General features: G+C 46.9%; 1 protein-coding gene across 1 annotated transcript in view; it reads right to left on the minus strand.

The window, feature by feature from the left end:
- Nucleotides 1–19,536, minus strand: part of SCAMP5 (secretory carrier membrane protein 5) — a 180,165-nt gene extending 160,629 nt beyond the window's left edge. The window contains exons 1-2 of the mRNA XM_086959325.1: nucleotides 19,436–19,536; nucleotides 7,743–7,952 (exon numbers count right to left, since the gene is read on the minus strand). The gene's annotated coding sequence lies outside the window, so the exon portion shown is untranslated. The remainder of the gene's footprint in view (nucleotides 1–7,742; nucleotides 7,953–19,435) is intronic.
- Between the last annotated feature and the right edge of the window lie 3,369 nt (nucleotides 19,537–22,905).

Raw genomic sequence — 22,905 nt, forward strand, 5'->3', positions numbered from 1 at the left:
GACATATTGCTAATGTCCCAGAACAGATTAGATTTTCTGTAACATCTTCCTTTGACAAGGGATCTTCTACAAAGTTTAGGGCTTATAATAAACGTGGACAAGCCTGTTGCGGTCCCTGTGCAGAGATGGAATTCTTGGGTTTTCAGGTGGATCCCAATTAATTCTCCCCCACATAACAAAAAAGATAAGAGCAGTTCTAGGAAGGAATGTGATTATCTTGAGGGACTTGGCGAGGGTCATGGGACTCCTGGCGTCATCCATTCAGGCCATCTCGCCAGGTCTTTTACATTACAGAGCTCTTCAGAGGCAGAAATGGTTGGGATTGAGGAAAGGTTTGTGGTATGCAGTCCAAATTTTATGGTCAGGGTATGCTTGTGAGGATCTGGAACGGTGGTTGGAATATTTGGAGACTTTGAATGGCAAAGCCATCTTTGGGAATGCTCCTGAATTTATTCTAGAGTCTGATGCCAGGAATTTGAGCTGGGGAGCACGATTAAACAAGTTGGAGACAGGGAGCAGATGGTCCAGGGAGGAACAATTGCTACACAGGAAAAGTCTAGAAATGGTAGCTGGTTTTAACTTATGATGAGCTTCAAAAGATTATTGGCGAACAATGTGATTTTGATTTGTTTAGACAGCTTTAAATCAGTTTCATGTATAAATCATTTGGGCAGCTCAAGAACGAAAGAATTGGCAGATTTGGCAAGACGAATATGGTATTTCTGTGGAATCACAAGAACATTTTGAGAGCGGAATACATTCAAGGGCAGGAAAATGTAAGAGCAGATTGAAATTCTCAGTCACTCAGGGATTTCAGCAACTGAAAGTTGAATCCAGAGGTTTGCGATTTAATTCAGAGGTTAAGTGGTCCAGTTCAGGCAGTCTTGTTTGCAAACAGAATAAGGTGCCAGGTACACAGATACTTCAGTTAGAAACTAGATCTGGGAGCAATGGAGGTAGACGACTTTTTCCATGATTGGAGAAGAGGGGGATATTATGCGTTAGTACATTGGCCAATCAGCACTGTGTAAACAGATAAGAGGACAAACTGACTGCGCAGCTTCCTCTTTTCTTGCTGCTCACAGTCAGATAAGTGTTCTCTTATCTTTGCTCCCAGTACATATTGTATTGTTATTACTGTGTTATTTACTTGGTATTTGATATTGCACTTCGTGTTACTGTCGCTTTTTAGCGTTTGCCTCCTCGCGCTGCGGCGCGCTCTCCTGTCTCTTCATGCGCTTCCAACCGCTCGTGGTCTGTCAGCTGTTTCCCCCTCCCTTTCTCCCTCACTGCCGGTGGTCTCGCCCGGCTCGGTTCCTCGCGCTGCTCGCGCCTTTCCTCACCTTCGCTGCATTTTTCAACGCGTCGCTTCGGAGCTGCTGCAGCTTACCGGCTTTGTGCTCCTCTGCTAATATTTACTCGTCCTGCCTCCCGTCTGCTCTAAGCCCACCCCGCACACGCCCACAGTGCCTTGCTCTGACTTTAACCTTTTCTGCCCTGTTTTTTGTTTCCTTTCCACAAGCTATAATGGAACACGACAGTTCCTCTGAGGAATGTCCCTCCAAGGAGGATTCTGGGTCTTTCAAAAAAGAATTAAGCAAGTTTATTAATAATTCTGTAGAACAGGCTGTGGAAATTTCGATGAAACAAATGTCAAAAACAATGGAGAATTCTATGCTCAGCCTAATGTCCAAGGCTTTAGCCCAATCTGCGGGGGATAGCAGAAAACGTAAGGTGGATCACTCTGCTCTGTGCAATATAATAAAAAGTCGTCATTATTGATGAGCGAGTCTCACTCACATATGGATGAGGACGTGTTGCCTCCCAGGCCTCCTGTCAAGGAGGGGTTTGTTGGTTCCGAGGGCAAGAAAAAGCATAAGTCAAAGCACGCAGAGTCACCAGTTAAAAAATTGGTTATTTCCACCGTCTTGGACACAGACGATGATACGGCTGATGCTGACAACTTATTTGATGTTTTTGATGTTGCTGACCCCCTTTCCCCCCTCCCAAACTTTCTTAGTCAGATTCCTTTGCTTTTGAACCCGTTTTTGATTCGGAGGGTCTCTCTATGGTCGACCCCTCCTCCATTCGGCACCCTAACTCAACCGAATGGCTCCCCTCACAACACGTGGGTGAATATATTTCAGCTCGTTTGCGCCTCCCGCTGGACACTGCTGTAAGGTCTAGGCTCAAATCTGAGTGTCCCAAACCCTATTTGCCTGAAAAAATCACCCAAGTTCCCTCCATTGATCAACCCCTCCTCACTTTCTTCTCCAAGTTTGGCAAAGATCCCCGTAAAGGGGTAGACAAGGCGTGGTCCTCCTGTCAGGACAAGGTGCTGGATATGGTGGGTCCTCTGGCCCGCATTTTGGACATGGCGGAAACAGCCCGTTTGGAAGGTTCAGACCTCTCTGCAGATTATATCTCCATGTGGGCCCAACGGGCTTTCTGTCTACTAGGCAATGCCAACTCTGCCATTACCCACGAACGTCGTAAAGGACTTCTGATCAAACTGGATCCCAAGCTTGCCAATCTCGCCCCCATGGATCCTGGTCCCAAAGCCAATGGCCTCCTCTTTGGAGATAACCTGGTCCGTGACCTTAGTAGGTTTGTTTCGACCTTTGCCTCCCTCGACAAGGCTCAGCAGTCTATCAAGAAGGTCTTTGCCCCTCGTGTTTTTGGCCGGGCCGGACGAGGCAGGGGACGCTCTTCCGGCCGTCCCTATAACCAAGAGGCTCCCAGCTCCAGAGGCTCCTTCAACTCCTCCCAAGAATACAAGCCTCAGTTCTACCCACAACGAGGCCGTGGCTTCAGAGGTAGAGGACAGAAAACCTACCGCAATTCCAACTCCAACCAGCAAGGTAAGCCTTTCTTCTTCCCCTCCTGTAGGGTGCTGTCTAAAATTGTTTCTGTCAAAATGGCGCACCATCAGTTCTACTCTCCTCCTCTCCAGACCGCATTCCCCCCCCCCCCCCCAGTCTTCTCCTCCCATATGGCCGCTCTAATCTCAAACGAGATTCTTTCTCTTCTCCAAAAACAGGCCATTCAGATTTTTCCTTACGACTCTTCCGGCTTTCTAAGCTCCATTTTTCTTGTCCAAAAGAAAAACAAGAAACTGCGTCCTGTCATCAACTTAAAGTGGTTCAACCAGTTTGTGATTTATCGCCACTTCAAGATGGAGACGATTCTCCACTTGCGGGACACTCTGCGTCCCAAAGATTGGATGGTTCGTTTGGACCTTCAAGACGCCTATCTCACGGTTCCTATTCACCATTCACATTGGAAGTTTCTTCAGTTTCAATGGTCAGGCGTGACCTACTGCTTTACCTCTCTCCCCTTTGGTCTTTCTTCCGCACCTTGATGCTTCACAAAACTTTTGAAGCCAGTGGTTGCCTTTCTCCGTTCTCTCGGAATCAGACTTATCATCTACTTGAACGATATTCTGATCCTGAATTCCGACAGACTCTCTCTTCTGTCCGATCTGCGGACAACTCAGTCTCTCCTTCTGGAACTGGGTTTTCTTGTCAACACAGAGAAGTCTTCCTTGACTCCGTCTCAAAACATGGAGTTCGTGGGCTTCCTTGTGGACTCGGTGTCTGCTTCCCTCTGCCTGCCCCATCCCAAAGTTTCCAAAATCAAAGCGGAGATTGCTTCAGTCCTTCAGTCGTCCCTCCTTTCCCTCAGGTCCCTGGCCAGGATTGTCGGTCTTCTTTCCTCTTCCATTCAGGCCATATTTCCAGGTCCTCTTCACTATCGCGTTCTTAAACGCCTAAAAATCAGGCACCTTCGCCAAGGCCTTGCCTACGCAGATCTCGTCGCCCTAGACCCAGAGTCCTGCACCGAGCTACAATGGTGGATAGACCATTTAGATGCGTGAAACGGGCACACTATTTTCGCCACTGCCCCAGATCTTGTATTAGAATCCGATGCAAGCCTTTCGGGTTGGGGCGCCCGCTGTGGACCAATCTCGACTGGAGGTACATGGTCGTCAGAGGAGTTCAGATTGCACATCAACTGTTTAGAGATGCTTGCAGGTTCCTTTGCGATTCGAAGCCTTTCCAAAGACAGAATCCAATGTTCCATCCTCATTCGCATGGACAATGTTTCTGCGGTCCGCTACATCAACCATCTTGGTGGGACCAGGTCCAAACCCCTTGCGGATCTAGCGAAAAGTCTGTGGGAATTTTGCCTTGCACATCAGTTCTCCTTAACAGCAGAATACCTCCCGGAAATCTCAATTCCGTGGCAGATTGGCACTCACGATTTCTCCACGATTCCAGCGATTGGAAGCTTTGTCCCTCCGTTTTCCTTTCTCTTTCTCGCAAATGGGGTCCCTTTTCTATAGATCTCTTTGCTTCCCGCCACAACTGTCAATTGCCCCAATTCTTCAGTTGGCGGCCGGACCCTCTGGCTTTAGCTACGGATGCTTTCCTTCAGGATTGGTCTCTTCACCTCAATTATGCTTTCCCTCCTTTTCTTATGATCAACAGAGTCCTGTCTCAAGTTCGCCGCCAGTCCACTTCCCTGGTGCTAGTTGCTCCCTTTTGGCAAGCTCAGATCTGATTCCCCTCCTTGCTGGAGATGGCAATAGGCTTTCCTGTTCTCCTTCCTTCTTTCGAGGATCTTCTCCTCAATCCCCAGGGCCTTCGTCACAGTCTTATTCTGGACAACTCCTTGACCCTGTCGGCCTTGAAAGTTTCCGGCCTCTCTCTTCTAACGTCCTCCTTTCGCAAGAGGCTACTCCCTTCATCAACCAGGCCTCGGCACCAGGAACTTCCAAAGCATACAAATCCGCTTGGTCTCTTTGGGCAAGCTGGTGTTTGGAGAGGGATATCGATCCCCTTTCAGCCCCTCTAAATTCCATTATCAATTTTCTGGCTTCTGAGGCCAGTGCCGGTAAGGCCTATCGTACTGTTAACCTATACCGCTCTGCAATTTCTCTCAATCATGTTCAGATAGATGACAAACCAGTTGGCGCTCATCCTCTGATCTATCGCCTCCTCAAGGGAGTTCGATGTGCAAAACCTCCGTTGGCTAAGTATTCCTTTTTGTGGGATGTTTCTGTAGTCCTTAAACTGTTCATGAATTTGCCTGCTAACTCTGCCTTATCTCTCAAAATGTTATCTGCTAAATTAACCATGTTACTTTGTTTGATATCGATTAAAAGAGTTTCTGATGTTAGAGCTTTAGATGTTTCTTCCAGACAATTCTCTCCTATAGGTGTTTTGTTCCAGATTCGCAGAAGAACTAAGACTAATTTAGATTCTGTTTTTTACCCTTACTTTCCTGATCAACCACAGCTTTATGTGGGACAATGTTTGAAAGTATATGAGCAAAGGATTGCTGATCTCAGGGCGTCATCTTGTTCCCAACTCCTTATTTCCTTTCGCAAGCCCCACCTTCCCGTCTCTTCCCCTACCCTCGCCCAGTGGGTTCGTTGGGTCATGTCTCTTGCCGGTATTGACGTCTCCGTTTCCGGAACGCATTCGGCCAGGGGAGCCTTTTGGTCCAGCTCCCGCCTGGAAGACATCCTGAGATCAGCAGATTGGTCCAATGACAGTGTTTTTCGCATGTTCTACTGTAAACCTGTTCATTCTGTCGCTTCTGATGTCATTAATATGCTTTAAACAAGCACAATAGGAGCCTCCGGTCTTGCCATAAAATGTAGATTTTCCTAGTTATTATGACGGAAAGTCTTAATTTTATTAAAGACACGGAGGCGAGTATTATCCCGCCGCTACACTACTAACCTGTGTTATCCCTCCCTACAGCGAATCCGGCCCTGCCACCTGCTTCATCATAGGAGGTCTTCTCTCCATCGATTTCGTGCCTCTCCATCATGGACTTCTTTGGCTCTCTCTACGCCTTCTCCAGTTGTTCCAATCGAACTTTGCCCTTGGCTCCATGTGGTTCGAGATATTTGCTCCTGGACTTTGGCTGTTTCTATTGTTTTGGCTATTTTTCCTTTGTTTTCTAATGTTATCTGACCTTCTCGCAGCGAAAAGAGGAAGCTGCGCAGTCAGTTTGTCCTCTTATCTGTTTACACGGTGCTGATTGGCCAATGTACTAACGTTTTTTCTCGTTCCCATGGCCCAGTTCTCGCCTGGCCCTCTGGGAACTGAAGTTTTTTCAATTATTTGGCTGCTATTGTAATAAACGCAAGATTAGAATGCATAATACTCGCCTCCGTGTCTTTAATAAAATTAAGACTTTCCGTCATAATAACTAGGAAAATCTACATCGTGTTATAGATGTAGAAGTTTGAAACACGTTGCTTCATCTAATAATTGCCCGGCTGTAAGAGTGAAACGTTATAAATGTCAGAGGGTAGGTCATGGTACATGGGTATGTAGAAATGAAGGAGTAGGTGGATATAGAACAACTTCTTCTGTCAATGTAATACACCATGACAGCAACAGTAGGAAAGGTAATGAAAATGTATCTGTTTTCTGAAGATGATGTAGAAGTTTTGATGATATAAGATGTAGTAAACACAGTGGATGGGGAGTCTATGGGAGCTAATGATTAATATCACCCACCAAAATGTCAAGTGAATATAGGTGGTATGAATATGTGAATGTGGGCTCATTCATGCTCCTCTTGTGCACTGATTAACAAAGAAATGTGGGAGAAATAAGGATGTGTAAATTTGAGTAAAACCCACATTGAACCAGAAGAGTATTGTAGTAGCAAATTACCTATTATTGGTTACTTCCAAACTAAAGTGGACGGTGTATGTGGTTGAAAAAGGGAGGTTTTTGCATGGATGAAAAATCGACGTTCACTTGAGACAAAGTTAGATCCCAATGGAGTAGAACATGTTATGCTTACAGGGAACGTTGAGGTGAACACATGGGCATGTAAGTTGCCGAAATTATTTGGTAAGCAACTTGGGTGTTTAAAAAAGGAACTCTAAAAATAATCTGGCTTAGTGAGCTCCTTTAAGAAAAGAGCTTGAAAAAGACTATATAAAAAGGTCATATAGTTGAACCAGATTGGTGGAGTCCAATAGTTATACTCCGCAAGCCGAATGGAAAGATCAGGATGTGTGGACTTGAGGGATTTAAACAAAAACATTTGGTTGGATCGCCACCCATTACCAAATATGAGAGAGTTATTGTCTGGGATAACCAAAGGTAAATATTGTGCGACAACTGATTTGTTCAGTGGGTTAAACAATGGTTATCATCATCTTACCTAATTTAAACAGGAAGAAGGAGCAGCTGGGTCATAGATGACTGCACTACCAGAACTAGTCACTTAGTTGTAAGAAGTATTGCCCTCCTCAAATGGTCTGCTGCTCGAAGGCCATAAAGATAACTATGTTAATTAGTTGTATGAGAGGCAATATATGGATACAAGCAGTATGGTACACAAAAACACATCAATAAAAAGCATATACAGATAGATGTTTTCTGGTCTTTTTTTTAATTTTCACGTGTGCTTCATATGTTAGAACCAGCTAACGCGTTTCGCCCAAACATAGGCTTCTTCAGGGCAAAAGCGTGGAGGAATGTGATATTTCCTCAAACGCTGGGTCAAGAAAGATTAAGACGAGTCCTAGAGCTCATAGGAGAAGCTCGTTTTAATCTTTCGATGTAATAGTGCTGTTTCATTAACTCTGGTTAAATACTATATAAAGATATATAGATATATATATATATATATATATCTCACAATCTGTGCATGTGTATTTCGGACAAAAGAGGGCCCAAGCCCACCCAGTATGCTTGTGTACCTACCGAAAACAACCCGTAAAGTTGTGATGAGTCCGCCAATTTGAGGATACACTGTACAACAGTTTGTCGACTGGAAGTTGGGTTAAAGTGCTGCACTTTATTGCTGCCAGCTATTGGAGATAGTGCAGTTGGTTTCCTGGGAGATGTAAGCTGGCTTTAAGACAGGACTGGTGGTGTTCAAGTGCTCCAAGGCCTGAGCTTTCCAGTCTATACCTGCAAGGAACAAGAGAGCAGTGTCATTGGTCAAACCATATCATTAGGGGATTATTTTCCAGATTAGAAGCCTTGTCTAAAGGACTATCTAAAATGTTGTGCAAAATCAGATCACAGTTGTTGTAGTTCAGAGACAAGTGTAGAGGAGGGTGAGGAACTGAAAGCTTGAGCATGAAGCCTGGCTCTGACTCAGCTCGATATGCTGCTGGAACCTCGAGCTCATAGCAAGCTCAGCTTTTATGTGACTTCTGCCTGCCTTCCTCTACCAAGGATGTGGCATTATGGTCAGAGCTGCTCAACTGACTGTGGAACTGGTTTTCAGTTCCGGCATCACTCAATATCCTGTGATTCTGGGAAAATCCCTTAATCTCACCATGCCGAAGGAAAGACTAATAGAAACCCATTTATTGGCGGATTTGTAAGAAGTTAAACCAGAAAACCGGGATGCATTTCGGATTTCCCGCTCAAACTGTGTTATCAGGCAAAGGATTTATTACATTAAAACTCTTTTTTCTTAATTATCATGTATGAAAGCAGTTACAAATATATGAGTTCATACTTCCAGCTATACAAAAATAACATTGTTAATAAGTATTTCTCAGTGCAGTGCTATATTGTGCCCTATTAGTATCAAAACAATAGGTTTTTTTTATTTCAAGAGATTATAATATTTTTATGTGAAGTTTCTTTTATTAGGGACATAATAATTTCAGGGCTCACCTCGAGCATGGACTCTTAAGATCAGAGTCACAGCCTTGACTCAGCTCTTCTTGTTAATTTGTTGGCTCTGGCGCCTGTAGCCAAGTTACCAAGCTATGGCGGTACAAAGAAGTGACTATTATTGCTTTGCATCTGTTAATGTTGTAAAAGGGTTGCCTTTACATAGAAAGGACGTGGCTTGGACGGCAGCGGCAATGGCTGCCTGAACGCGTTGCTCGGCTCACAGAGGAGTGATTAAGGGCGAGTTCGGGAGAAAAACATCAAGACATTTCAAGACAGAAATACCAGGCTCCAGCTAACCTTATCATGCGGCTCATAATGGTGCTACATTTCCTGCTCTAGAACCTCAAGAGACGCTGTTTTCAGCATCGACCACAGAGACCCACGTCCCCGGGACATGTAGCCTCAAGATGGCGGGTGCCAGTAACGTCACTGCCTCAATTGCTGCACCAACAGCCTTCTGGATGCCCGGTCTGCTGTAGTTTTCCAACAAAGTCTCGGCGCTACAAGAGGTGGGTGCCTTGCGACGTGAGATACAATTGTTGTGGGCGGAACACCTTGCAATCTTGCGGGCCTACGGACTTAAATGCCGAGATGCCTGACCTGTTAATGGCAGCGGTCACGCAACGGTAGATAACATTCTGCATTGATACCTGCACTTTGGAAGGAGCGATCAACGCGGTAGAGTGCAAAAATCTTTTATACCCCCACCCTCGCCTGTTTCACAAGTGTTGCGGAGTACTGTGCAAACAATAATCAAGCAAGTGGATGACCGAACAAATATGCCTTAGATTACCAGACACAAAATGGTGGCTGTGAGAAGTTGGCCTGGTATATGGTGTTCACTATTCTAGTGAGCACCTTGCACCAGTCCAAACGACCCTTATTATGATTGGTTGTAAGTCAACCTTATAGGTCAGCTATCCTAGGGGGTAGCATGGACAAAAGCAGTCTTAGGCTAAACTCAAGAGGGCATGTGAAGCCAGCTGTTTTACCATATGCAATCCTTTTAAATACCAAATGAAAGTACACCTCACAAGTTATATATTACAAAATATATGTATTTATTTCTAGAATAATCCCCTTAACTCTTTTTGAGCACAGGAGCACAGCGTTAAACAAAGAACACAGTATAACATACAATAAGCTGCACAATTATGGATAGGCAGGGTGGCTACTCAATCCATATAATAAGAAAGTGGTATAAGTACCACGTCACGAACAATGAACAGGCCTAGGGCCTTGGGAATCGCTGGGCCTACACTGGACTAACGAAGGTTAGGTCGGGAGAGGCCCACAGGATACGGGTGCAGAGTCTATAGGCAACCGCGTTTACCATACAAGTCAATGGTGTGTAAAAATCAGAAAGTTATAGGTTTAGGAGACTTCCGACTGGACTAGAACTTAGTCACTTGAAACTAGGACACTAGAGGTGTAAACCACTACAGGAGCACCGGAGTTATATCACTACCTCACCCACAGGAAGCGGGTGCATAGGTGCCAAAGTGTGTTGGGTTTCACCGTGAAGTTCTATGGAGCCAGGAGATGATGATGCTGCAGGCGGCCAGGAGAGAAGAGTCCAGTTGGATCGAAGATGTAGAGTACCTGAAAGCAGAGGGGACAATGTTCAGGTCACAAGCCAGTGACCAGCGAGGAACCAGGAGATGTCGGGTTGCAATCAGGTGATGTCGAGGTGTTTGTCTCCGCTGCCACGTGGACCAGGAAGGATCGAGGATGACCAGCTGGTGAACACGAGCTGTCCCACGAAGGCTCTTGCTGTCGGCGGAGTCACCAAGCCTTGGCAAAGGCAACCAACGCAGGCTTCGAAGATGTCTTCTTGATCGGACCGAGAAGGTCAGATCGATGGCTCCTTTTCAGGGGAGCTGGGGCCAGTCTGGAGCAACCAGACCAGCAGTGTAGTTTCGTTTTTTCGTCGTCACAGAGGCCACTGGCCAATGGGCAAGCGACCGGACAACGAATCGAGCAGGAAAAGTGCAAAAGGGCCCCACGCAGCACTCGGAGAATGTGGAGAGGTGATCTTTGGAGCACAGGCTGCTCGGGCCGGGCTTCTCAAACCCCAAAGTACAGCGTCGAGGGAACCTCGGGAGCTGAACAGGAAGCAGTGCGTCGACTTTTCAAGATGGCCGGTCCCACGTGTCTCTCGCCGCCTCCACGGGTCTAAGCTTTGCTAGGACTGTGGATCGGGCTGTTGGAAGTCTGGGAGCCCAGGTCTTGTCGGTCTCTGTCGTTCGAGCGCCAGCGGGAGCAACGCCAAAGAAAGTCTTGTCGCGCTGATGGTGCCTGCTTGCACAGGGTGGCCACTCCTCGACCTCAAGGGAGATTCTTCAGTCTTCCACGTTGAGTAGGATGTCAAAGGGTCCAGAGTTTTGTTTCAAAGTTTCAGTCAGGATGATCTAAATTGCATTGGCACAGCTCCTACCTTTATTCCAAATCAAGGGGCTGGATCACCTGCTAGGTCCCTCCTATGGGTGGGACCCAGGAAGGGGGTTGTTACACCCCTTTCCCTTTGTCTAGTTTCGCGCCAGAGCTGGGGCTGGAGTGCCCCAGCACCGGTTTGAACTGGGCTATGCATGGTACGCCTTGTGCGCCCCAGGCAGTGTCTAGTTTCATTCAACCCTCCCTGCTCAATCCACTATCTCCTGCCTGGGGTGGTGTAACACCTCCCTGTGACAGGATACCATTTGTCCAGGCCTCCCCTGCCGGAGTTTTGGTCAGCAGCAGGAGCCCAGGCTTGTGTCTGTGGCAGCAGCATCCATTTTGTGATGCTGGGGCTCTGGTTAGATTTAACCGCGTTTAAGCAAAGTAGCATGTCTTCTCCCTCTAGAAGGGTGGAATGCTACCCCCGTCGCCAGAACTGGCGAGGGGGTAGTATTCCAAAGCGATTGACACCTTACACAAAATGTTTTGATAAAGCCAAACCAAAGTTAGCAAGTAACCGTGAGGATTATAATGCACATAAGAGAATATGGTATGGCAATATCCCGGAACAGCTAAGGGAGTTGGTCCCGAAAGCTACAGACAGGCTCAGCTCATGCTGGAGCACCATCTCACATAAAACCAAGCACTCTGCCTCCAGGATTGATAAGGCCTGCCATAGGAGTGACTTATAGGTGCATATGTGTCCAGATATAGGTGTAGATATAGGTATACTATATCTAAGCAAGGGGTAATTACACCACCTTGCCCCAGCTGAGTGATCAGCCAGTTGTGTCATTTTGGATGGCCAGCCAGAGGTGGCAAAAGATATGCTGCAGTCCCTGGTAGGCCTTGGATGCACCTATGCCCTGGGTATCTATAGTACTCTGTACAGGGGCTGATAAGGTGACCCAATATCCAATTGGAGATGTACCTAGGGTACATGGAGTCCATGTTACTGAGAGAGCAGATAGTTGGCCTGGGATCCTGCTAATCAGGGTCCCAGGCTAAGTCGAAAACCAGCTAAACACTAGGCAAAACATCTGGGGTAAACATAGTCAGGTATCCACCTTCCTACAGTGGCGCCAGCAAACCTGCGCTACTTCCCTCTAACCCCCCCACACAGAGTGAACCTCTGGAGGAAGCGAGCCTCCCACAAGCTACACCTAGCTGGCTCTTTGTACTGCCCCAGATCCACCACTGGTGTATAGGTGATGTGAAAGGACAGATAATAACGCACATGACTGAGTGAATCCTGATGCCTCATGCTTTAACCACAAGATGGAGGTGCCGACAGACCCGCAATGCAACTAGCCGGCTCCTGAGCTGCACCCGACCGCCCGCTGGCATATAGGCATTGTGAAAGGACAGTAAATACGCTGCTAGGTGCCTCACAAACGATCACACAGCTTTTCATGCTACACGCCTGAAGTGGCGACGTCATCATACTTACTCTGTCCTTCGCCTCACTAGATAATTGACTGAAGGAAGCCACGGACGTAATTGGCATTGCAGCCCGACACATGTGCCCCTCTCGGCCTCTCTCAACTTGCTGCAACTTCCTTAAAACTCCATCCTACCTACTTAGAGACTCCATCCCACCAGTGCTGCGGCAACCGTATGGTCTCCATTCCCTGCAAAAAGTCTACCTGTGTACTACCTGTATACTTCGCTGCCAACCTGCCAATCTGTCTCTCGCTGTACCTTCATCTAAGTTGCGGTCCCGCAGGCAATCCATTCGCAACTTGCCACTCCTCTCCATAGTGTTGAAACACTCCACTGCACTGTGGTCCTATACTCCTGCTCACCTCTATTGCGTGGAAGCTTGGAGCGTAATGTGATCTTATACTGATGACAAGAGAGACCAGGAAACACGAAGGAGCCAGGGGAAGTTATAGTGAGGACACCAACAACCTCCTACACAGCACAGCCTGAAAAATTAACACCTCCTCGCATGCACCTCAACTCTGCCTGACAATGGCGGCCGGGGAAAGCAGAACAAATAACAAGAAGGTGCGACCAGAACCAACACTATGAGAGTCTCCAATCAAAGCCAGGTCAGACCCGACCAGTACAATGGACATGATCCTAAAAAAGTTAGCGGAAGTACATGACTTAGCTAAAATCGACAAAAGCCAATACGGATACCATGCAACTGGAGCTCACAGCAATCAGGGCAGACATGAGCACTATGAACAAGAGCATCTGCGAGGATGAGCAACGCCTAAGCGACGTGGAAGACAGAACCTCCCAATCCTCTAAAATCATAAAACATCTTAAGAGCACCACTAACGAGCTCAAGAAACAAAACGCTCAATAGGAAGATCGTAACAGGAGAGGGAATGTATGCATCGTCGGCGTTCCGGAGAATTCGGAGCAAGATGCAGGATCCTGCGTAGCTTTTCTTGAGGCCTTGATACCGATGATCACAGGGATTACCTTCCAACACGGCCTGGAGCTTGACAGAACACATAGAATACCAACGTTCAATGCTCAGGGGAGGGAAGGCCCCCGACCCTTGATCTGCAAGCCACTACGCTACCAACACGTTGAGGCCATCTTACAGTTCGCCAGAAAAAACCATCACGTAACCTGGGAAGGTCAACGCATAACATTCACTCAAGACTACTCCAAAGAGACCGTTGAAACGAGGAAAGGTTTCCTTCAATTGAGAGATATGCTGAGGGAGAAAGACATCCAATTTTCCTTTGCAGGCCCATCGAAATTCAAAATCATCAAAAATGGCAGACCGCACCTTTTCTCAAGCCCTCAAGACCTTGCACGCTATTTAGAAGATTCTCCCTCTCAGAGCATGGACCTGACCAGCGGATCATCCAACAAGAGGAAAACTGAAATCCTTGACTCTTCTATCTCTTGAACTGCCTGACCAAAATGCTCCACTGGTATTGTTCTACCTTTCTATTTCAGCCTCATGGCTCCCTTCTAGACAAATGACTCTCTATGCTATTTCTTGCTGACAAAAAGTTATCTACGGTCAAGCCGGCCTTACGCCACTATATTTCCCTACCTGGGGCAGTTTGCCAGAGCACCTTTGACTCTGTGTTTTGGTAGTTTTGTTTCTCCACTACACTCTCACAGTTCACCAAGTTAGAACGTGTCCTAGCACGTATTAAGAAGTATTATGTCTCATGTGCTTATAGTCACATATGTTTTTCTATGGTTACTGCACTTAAGTTGAGATGTAGTTCTTGACTCAGGACTCTCCCATAGAGACAATGTTCCATCTAATCTCTCTGTGTTGCCTTTAGACAGTACTGCCGTCGCAGCTCCTGTCTTCGAATCTTTCAGGGGGAAGGGGTGGATGTAACTGTGGCTGTTTCCCTTATGTTTATTTGCAGTTTTATATGTTTTGCTGACAGTACCTTCATTGTAGTACCACTCGTGTCATGCACTGCATGCGGGCTCCAATACAGACATCGCTTGGGTCCATGTATGATAGAAATCCCACAATTAATTAGTTCCACTCCTTGCTGCGGCTACCTTATAGTACGGCACATTCGAAATCTCCATCTACCCGACTATACTTGTCACTATGCTATCCACTCTCTTAGCGATCACCACCCTTTAGATGGTCCAGACTAAACCCTTTCCTTGTCAGGAAATCTTAACATAGTTTCTCTAAACGTCAAGGGCCTCAACCATCCAGTGAAGCGCAGAAAGGTCTTGGAATATTTAGCAAAATCAAAAGGGGGTGTCATCCTACTTAAAGAGACTGAGCTCTCAGAGGAAGATACAGGTTTCATAAATCTAAACTGGGTCTCACACACTCTATGATCCTCGGCCATCTACAAGAAAAAAGGGGTTATTACCATTATCTCAAAAAAATCAAACATCTCCATTGTCTCACAATCTCATGACGCAGATGGTAAGCTATTAATTACCCACATGATGAGAGACGAGGACCCCATTCACGTGGTGAATATATATGGCCCTAACTCGGATGATCCTGGCTTTTGGGAATCTGTCTCAGCCTCCATTGAAAACATTCCGCAAGATGAGCTCTTGATAATAGGTATTCAACCTCCCGTTAGACCCCCTAATAGACAGTCTTTCCAAATGCACATACCAACTTTCCAGCTCTTACAAGTCGCTCAAACGCATGTGCTCCAAATTTAACCTAAGCGATTCCTGGTGCCTCCAACACCCTGATGGGAGGGATTACACATTACGGTGTATGGATTAATACATTTAAAGAGCTTAAATTATGCCAGGGGAACAGAGCTGGGAAACTACTTGTATCTTATCTCAAACATAGACAGAAACAGCTCACCATAACTGCGATTAAAGACTCCACTAATAACACTCACACCAAACAATGAGTCAATGGGTGAAGCCACTATAATTGTTATCCCGAAGGAGGGTAAAGACCCCCTCTTAACCAAAAACTATTGACCTCTCTCACTCATAAACCTGGATTGCAAAATGTATGCAAAAATCTTAGCCAGCAGACTAAATGCTATCCTCCCACGACTTATCAGCAATTCTCAAGTATGCTTTCTTAAATACCGAATGTCCAACGATAACACAAGATTATTATGCCATATCCTAGAGATAGCTAAAATAACACCCTCTCCCTGTTGCCATCACCCTGGACGCGGAAAAATCGGTCAATAGGGTGTCTTGGTCCTTTTTAAAACAATGTATGCAAGCTTTCAACCTGGGGGAAGCCCTACATTAACATGGTAATGGCCCTATACTCTTCTCCATACGCCCGGATTGCCATTAATGGCACCCTCTCTGACCCATTTCGATTAGAACAGGGCACCAGGCAGGGCTGCCCCCTCTCGCCAGCACTGTTTCTTCTAGCCCTCGAACCCCTCATTATGGTATAAAGCGAAACAGAAACATTACGGGAGTGGATGAGGGGACGAGAGGGTGAAACTGGCAGCATATGCGGACGACAATTTGGTGATAACAGAGAACCCAGACACATCTATTGAGGCTCTCATGACCACCATAGAGAGATACTCTACGCATTTGGGATACAAATTGAACCGGGACAAATCAGAGGTTAAGCCCTTAAACATCTTTGGCACGAGAGACATGTTGGGCAACTCCGGACTCTCATGGCAAACAGGCTTTATTAAATACTTAGGTATTGAATTTGGAAGCACCCTTATGGAGACTCTACAACGCAACAAATCCATCACATTAGAAAAAATTAAATCACAACTGGACAGCTGGTCACCCCGTTTCATAACTTGGTGGGGAAGAGTTGAAACCATCAAAATGATGATTTACCCTCTAGTAAATTACCTTATTACTATGCTACCTCTTGTCTTGTCCCAGGACTTTGACCACAAATTAGACACACTACTCTCTAAATTCCTATGGAAGGGGAAGAAGGCTAGGATCAGTATGAAAAAACTCCACCTAGACAAATCTTTAGGAGGGGTCAACTTAGCAGACTTCAAATTGTACCAGACGGCTTTCCTTGCCAAACAAGGTTCCTATTGGCTATCGCCCCCGGCTAACTACACCCCTGTGTGGCTGGCCGTAGAGAGAGCCCTCTTTAGAAACCTTGCTCCAGCGACTGCTCTAACAGCTAATCCTACCACGGCCTCTTTCTCAAAATCCATCTTTCAAAATATGATAACAGCCCTGTTGAAAATTGATAAACTCCTAGAAATAAGCCTACGACGTTCTAACTGGGAATCCTTGTGGCATATTCACACATTACTCTACAAAGGAAAACCGCTACACAATGAAGTATGGATTAAAAAGGGTATCTTCTTCCCAAACCAACTGTTTGGTGACTCTTACCCCCTCTCCTTCAAGGAACTCCAATCCAAATATGGCCTCGACCCGTTGGAGTTTTACAACTTTTTGAGTACTAAGGCAGCGATCTCCAGAGAAAAATTAACCTCAAAGCCTCCCACTCTCCCGAAATATCTTTCTGCACTCAATAGACTTGGCCACCAAGTCTCCAGGCTATATAAACTACTACGACTGCAACACTCTAATCTCAATAAACATCTCACACAGTACTGGGAATCTCACTCCTCTTTGCCAATTTCAGATTTTGACTGGTCCAAAACCTGGGAATCCACCAAGAGACATAAAATAAGCCCTACACTCTCCCAGACGAAGTTTTGGCTTCTCCATAAAGCCTTCTGGACTCTGGTGCGTCTTTTCTCACACAACATTAGGGAAAATGCAACTTGCTGGAATTGTGAGGACAAAGTGGGAGACTTAAAACATCTCTTATTTCAGTGTGTATGTGTAGTGCCTTTTGGGACAGGGTATTCTCCTTTATCTTTAACATTTTCCATTTCTCCCCTCCCAGGGAACTATCCACCTTAGTCTTTGGCTTCCTCAGAGCTGATTCCCTCATTGATAGTGATGAGGCCCTACTAGACTTACTCCTCACTGCCACAGAGAAGATTGTTCTTGATAACTGGAAAAACACACACAAAGCTTCTTTCAGCTGCTGGTTAAATTGGGTTACCAACTTAAGAGGGGCTGATAATATTTCACTTCAAAACACGCCGTGGGGTCCTCCTCATAGACAAACGTGGGCCACTCTTGATAACTACTTTAGCGTACACAAACCACCTTGAACCCTCCACCCTACACTTCTACTCCGGCTCAGCATAACCCTACTCAATCTCCCCGAGCTAGACCAACAACTCCACGACTTCAGCGAAAACTTCATCTGCAGATAACTGACCTTGGGTTGATACTACATAGGTACCGTATACAATTGAAGTTGTGTACTTTTTCCTTTCTGTTTGACTCATGATTTCTTATGATCTAATGCTGCTCATCGCCCATGCATTCTTTATGTTTGTTTTGTAATCACTGCCAATTTTTACTGTACCCACCATTGGACCTTATGTTTTCGTATCATCTATCTATGTCTTTTATAATTTTGGAAACAACCAATAAAAACTTTTGAATATAAAAAAGAAATGACAGCCCAACTTGATGTTTCACTCCAAACTAAAGGGCAGATTTATAAGAAACAGCCGCATCTCTGCGTTAAAGCAGAGATGCGCCAGTTTCCTTGTGCCGGGCAAAAAAATCCTTGCGCCACCATGGATGTTTCTTATTTACAATAGGGCGCTCCATGGCACAAGATGTGACAGATGCGTCAGAACTTCAGATACATCTGTTGGCGCAAAAGTAACGCATTGCTGGAGTCGTGTCGCTAGCACAATGCAACTCCAGCAATGCATGGGGAGGCCCATACCTAATACACTGCGTCACTCCTTACCCCTGCCCCAAAACAAATCTTAGTGTACACAGTTTCCAAACCTTAAAATATCCTGGTGAAACAAACATTATAGCTGATTGCACCAGTGATCATTTACACATTACATTTGCATACCCTTCTCTTTCCTGACAAGTTCTTCCGATCCATAACTAAACCAACCTAACTTTCTATAAACGGAAACCAGCCTAATCTTAATTGCACCAAACTCTGCGCCGGCAGACGATACAAATGCACTGACGTCCAGCCTCGGCTTCTCAATGCAAGAAGTGAATAAACTTAAGTCATAATATACAATATTCTTTCTTGTTTTCCTTCCACGCGTTTTGCTCTAATGTTTTCAACTTGCAAGAGTTTCCATTTTCGTGTACTTGATTATTATTCTTTATGCCTTATGTATTATCAACTGAAAACGTTTGATGTAGAAAACTACACAATGATGAAAGCATGATTCCTAGATTGATGTGTGTGCCATGTAGCGGTAGATTTTTTTTTCTTCAAATGAAAACGCTTGGTTTCCAAAATTCATGCATAAATGTCTTGTTGGTTTTCAATACACGTAAAGGTACTGTTGTGAACTCTGTGCCTCGGCGCTGCCCACATCTAAGTCACAAGCAGTCAAGTTCCACTGCTCCTAATGTGAAGCGCCCTGACGCCTCCGGGTAAAGTCCGCGCTATATAAAAATGCATAAATAAATAAATAAAACGCCGAGCTACGTGGGTGCAATTTCAGAAAGAAGCACTGCGCGGATTAGTGGTAGTTTCGGGGTCAACTGAGCTACAGCCCAAGAAACATAGGGCATGGTGTCCGAAAGAACGCCCACATTTTCTAGGGTTTACGAGCAAAAGAGGGGGCGAGCAGCAGTGAAGATCGACCCGTTTACCGCGCAAGGGCACATGCTGGGATCTAGTCTAGGCCCGAGAAGGGACCTACCAAGCTGCCATCTGGAGAGAAGCAGCAGGATGGCGAGATGGAGGGGCGCCGGGTGTGCAATCGCGCTCATGACTCACGGCAGCATCTTGAGTGGCCGTCGCACAGCTGAAAATGACGCTGGATAGTGCACGAGCCCTGCCAGTAGAACCGTCCACTTACCAGTACCGATCCGTAAACAAGGGTCACTCAGGTCTTGCGGGCGCCGGCTCACGGACCAGCAGAGGCAGTAAGCATCTTGGTCTGACGTCACTGGAGCACGCCCACGGACGGAAAGCTGCGTATGCCGCAGCTACATACGATTGCTAGCGGGCATGTCATTGTCTGAGCTCCACAGCCAATCAGGGAGTGTAAAAACGTTACACCAGCCTATCTTAAGCCGCGATACAGTTTCCGCGCCCCCCTCATTCGGACAGCTGATATGACTTCCCACGGCAAACCTCAAAATAACAATTTCCCCAACCAATCCAAGGTCACCGCAATTTCCCAATATTAATAGGTCATGCGGGCCACTCTACCTAGTGGTTTGGCGAGCCCCCGAGTGCCACGATTCCTGTCCTTGCTTGAGGAAATAACGGCAGAAAATGTACCGGGTCCGTAAAAGGTGTAGCGAAGGCAAAGTATTCTAGTCTCCGTTATTGTACATGGTTATTTCGTACTTGTGGTCACATTGGCTATCAGTGTGCCCTTTCAAACACTGAGCATAGATAACCGCATTTTATTTATTTATTTAATGCATTTTTATAAAGCGCGGACTTTACCCGAAGGTGTCAGAGCACTGGGCATGGAGGGCACTGTGCTTAAATGGTTTGCATCCTTCCTTTCTGGCAGATCCCAAATGATCAAAATAGCGAACAGTCTTTCACCTCCTGTGGCGGTAGGTCAAGGTGTTCCCCAAGGCTCGATACTTGCTCCCACACTGTTCAATCTCTATTTAGAACCACTGGGAAATCTCCTAAGTAAATCCGGGATTCACTATCATCTTTATGCTGACGACACTCAACTCTACCTCAAGATTGCCTCTACTCACGATCTTTCCATCCTAAGCTCCACTCTCGACTCCATTCAAAACTGGATGTCAACTCATCAACTGATTCTGAATCCCTCCAAAACTGAATTCCTCCTCTTCTCCTCCTCACTCTCTCCTCCCCCGGTTCAATCATGGATGGATCAGATGAATCTACTAAACAATAAACCCATCATTGTCGACAGCGCCAAATCCCTTGGTGTCATACTAGACAAAAAACTTAATCTAATTCCCCACATCAATTCCATTGCGAAATCAGCTCGATACCAACTGCGCCTTCTTTGGGGAATCCGTCGCTTCTTCGCGGAGCGGGACCTTATAACCCTGGTGCAAGCACTGGTCCTCTCCAGACTCGACTACTGCAATTCTCTTCTTACTGGCCTCCCCAAATCCCACGTGTCCCCACTTAAGTCTGTTTTCCACTCAGCAACTCGTTTCATTTATGGGGCCAAAAGAAGCGATCACATCACACCGATGTTATCTACCCTCCGCTGGCTTCCCTTGGAGGCTAGAGCTATCTACAAGACCGCTTGTATCACCCACAAAGCCCTGCACTCCTCTTCTCCTCTCTACCTGGCGAATAAACTGAAACTCTCTGGAGGTTCTAGACCTTCACGCAATGCGGAGAATCTACTACTTGAACCTCCCACTTTCAAGAAGGAAAGAACGATGGCCCAATCATTTTCAGGCAACGCAGTGAGAATCTGGAACTCATTGCCGCCTCAGCTCCGGACCACAGCCTCCTCCCAGGCCTTTCGCTCCCCAGCAGAGTGGTCGCTCCCTTGCCTCCCTGGTGATCCACGGTATCGTTGTGTGTTCTTCCCTCACTTTAGACCTGCAGCGTGTCCTGCCTGCCGCTTTCGACAAGATCGAACTGATATCGCGCCTGCTTGCCGCTCTGGGTGAAATTATTTATTTATTTAAGATCGCGCCTGCTTGCCGCTCTGTGTAAAAGTATTCTATAACGTGCCTGGTTGCCGCTTTGTTTGCAATTGCTTAATAACGCGCCTGATTGCCGCTCTGTAACGCTGATCTTTGTAACGCTTTACTTCTTGCACTGTTTGAAGGCATTTACATTGCACCAGCGCATTTCGCCCCAAGCGCTCCGCTCCGCTGTCCCCTACGCAGCCATTTTAGTTGTTGTTGTCCTCCTTCGTGACCCGCCCCGCCTCCCAGCTGAGACGCCCTCCCACTACGCTAATACAGCGTTCCTTGCTCTCCACGCGCTGTGACTCGCTTCGCTCCCCAGCAGAGTGGTCGCTCCCTTGCCTCCCTGGTGATCCACGGTATCGTTGTGTGTTCTTCCCTCACTTTAGACCTGCAGCGTGCCCTGCCTGCCGCTTTCGACAAGATCGAACTGATATCGCGCCTGCTTGCCGCTCTGGGTGAAATTATTTATTTATTTAAGATCGCCCCTGCTTGCCGCTCTGTGTAAAAGTATTCTATAACGTGCCTGGTTGCCGCTTTGTTTGCAATTGCTTAATAACGCGCCTGATTGCCGCTCTGTAACGCTGATCTTTGTAACGCTTTACTTCTTGCACTGTTTGAAGGCATTTACATTGCACCAGCGCATTTCGCCCCAAGCGCTCCGCTCCGCTGTCCCCTACGCAGCCATTTTAGTTGTTGTTGTCCTCCTTCGTGACCCGCCCCGCCTCCCAGCTGAGACGCCCTCGCCCCTCCCCTTCCTCCATCCATATATGACAGGTGTTTTTGCGCGCAGCGTTTACGCGCAGCGACCGCGCCCAATCCGCGCCGAAGGTGCGCCAAAGGTAAGCCCGTCCGCGCCTGGACCGCGCCTGGACCGCGCCCAGCGCCAGACCCCCTGCCCCTCGCGCTGCCCAACCCCCCGCATTACTTACGATGCTGCCACCCTCCTAGCCCTTAACCCCGGTCGCGCCCCCAACTGCGTCCAAGCCGCTCCTGGACGCACCCATGGCCCTTTCTCCTGCTACTCCTGCAAATTCAGCGGCACCAACAGCATCTCCGCTACGACCACACCACAGATTCCCGACCCCAACCACCTAGAATGCATCCTTCTCAACACCCGCTCGGTCCACAGACACGCCATTGACCTTTGGAACCTACTAGACACCATCTCTCCTGACGTCGCCTTCCTAACGGAAACATGGATGAACGCCTCCTCCGCCCCAGACATCGCCATCGCTATCCCTGACGACTATAAGATCACACGCAAGGACCGCACGGACCATACAGGAGGCGGAATTGCTATCGTCCATAAGAAAACAATCCGCATCTTGACCAGCTCTGACGCCAACCTCGCTAACTCCGAACACCTTCACTTCCAGATCCACATCGACCCCAAGACCACTCTCAGAGGCACCCTCCTCTACAGACCACCAGGACCCCGCGCAAAATTCAGTGAAGACATCACGGACTTCATCACCCCACACGCGCTCCCCTCTAAAGACTACATCCTTCTGGGAGACCTCAACTTCCACCTTGAAAATAGCAAAGACCGCAACACCACCACCCTCTTGGACAACCTAGCCAACCTCGGACTTAAACAACTGGTCACTTCCCCCACCCACATCGCAGGCCACACACTCGACCCCATCTTCACCTCCAGCAACCATGTCTCCTTCAG

Source organism: Lissotriton vulgaris, chromosome 2_2, assembly GCF_964263255.1.
Source record: "Lissotriton vulgaris chromosome 2_2, aLisVul1.2, whole genome shotgun sequence".
Lineage (NCBI taxonomy): Eukaryota > Metazoa > Chordata > Amphibia > Caudata > Salamandridae > Lissotriton > Lissotriton vulgaris.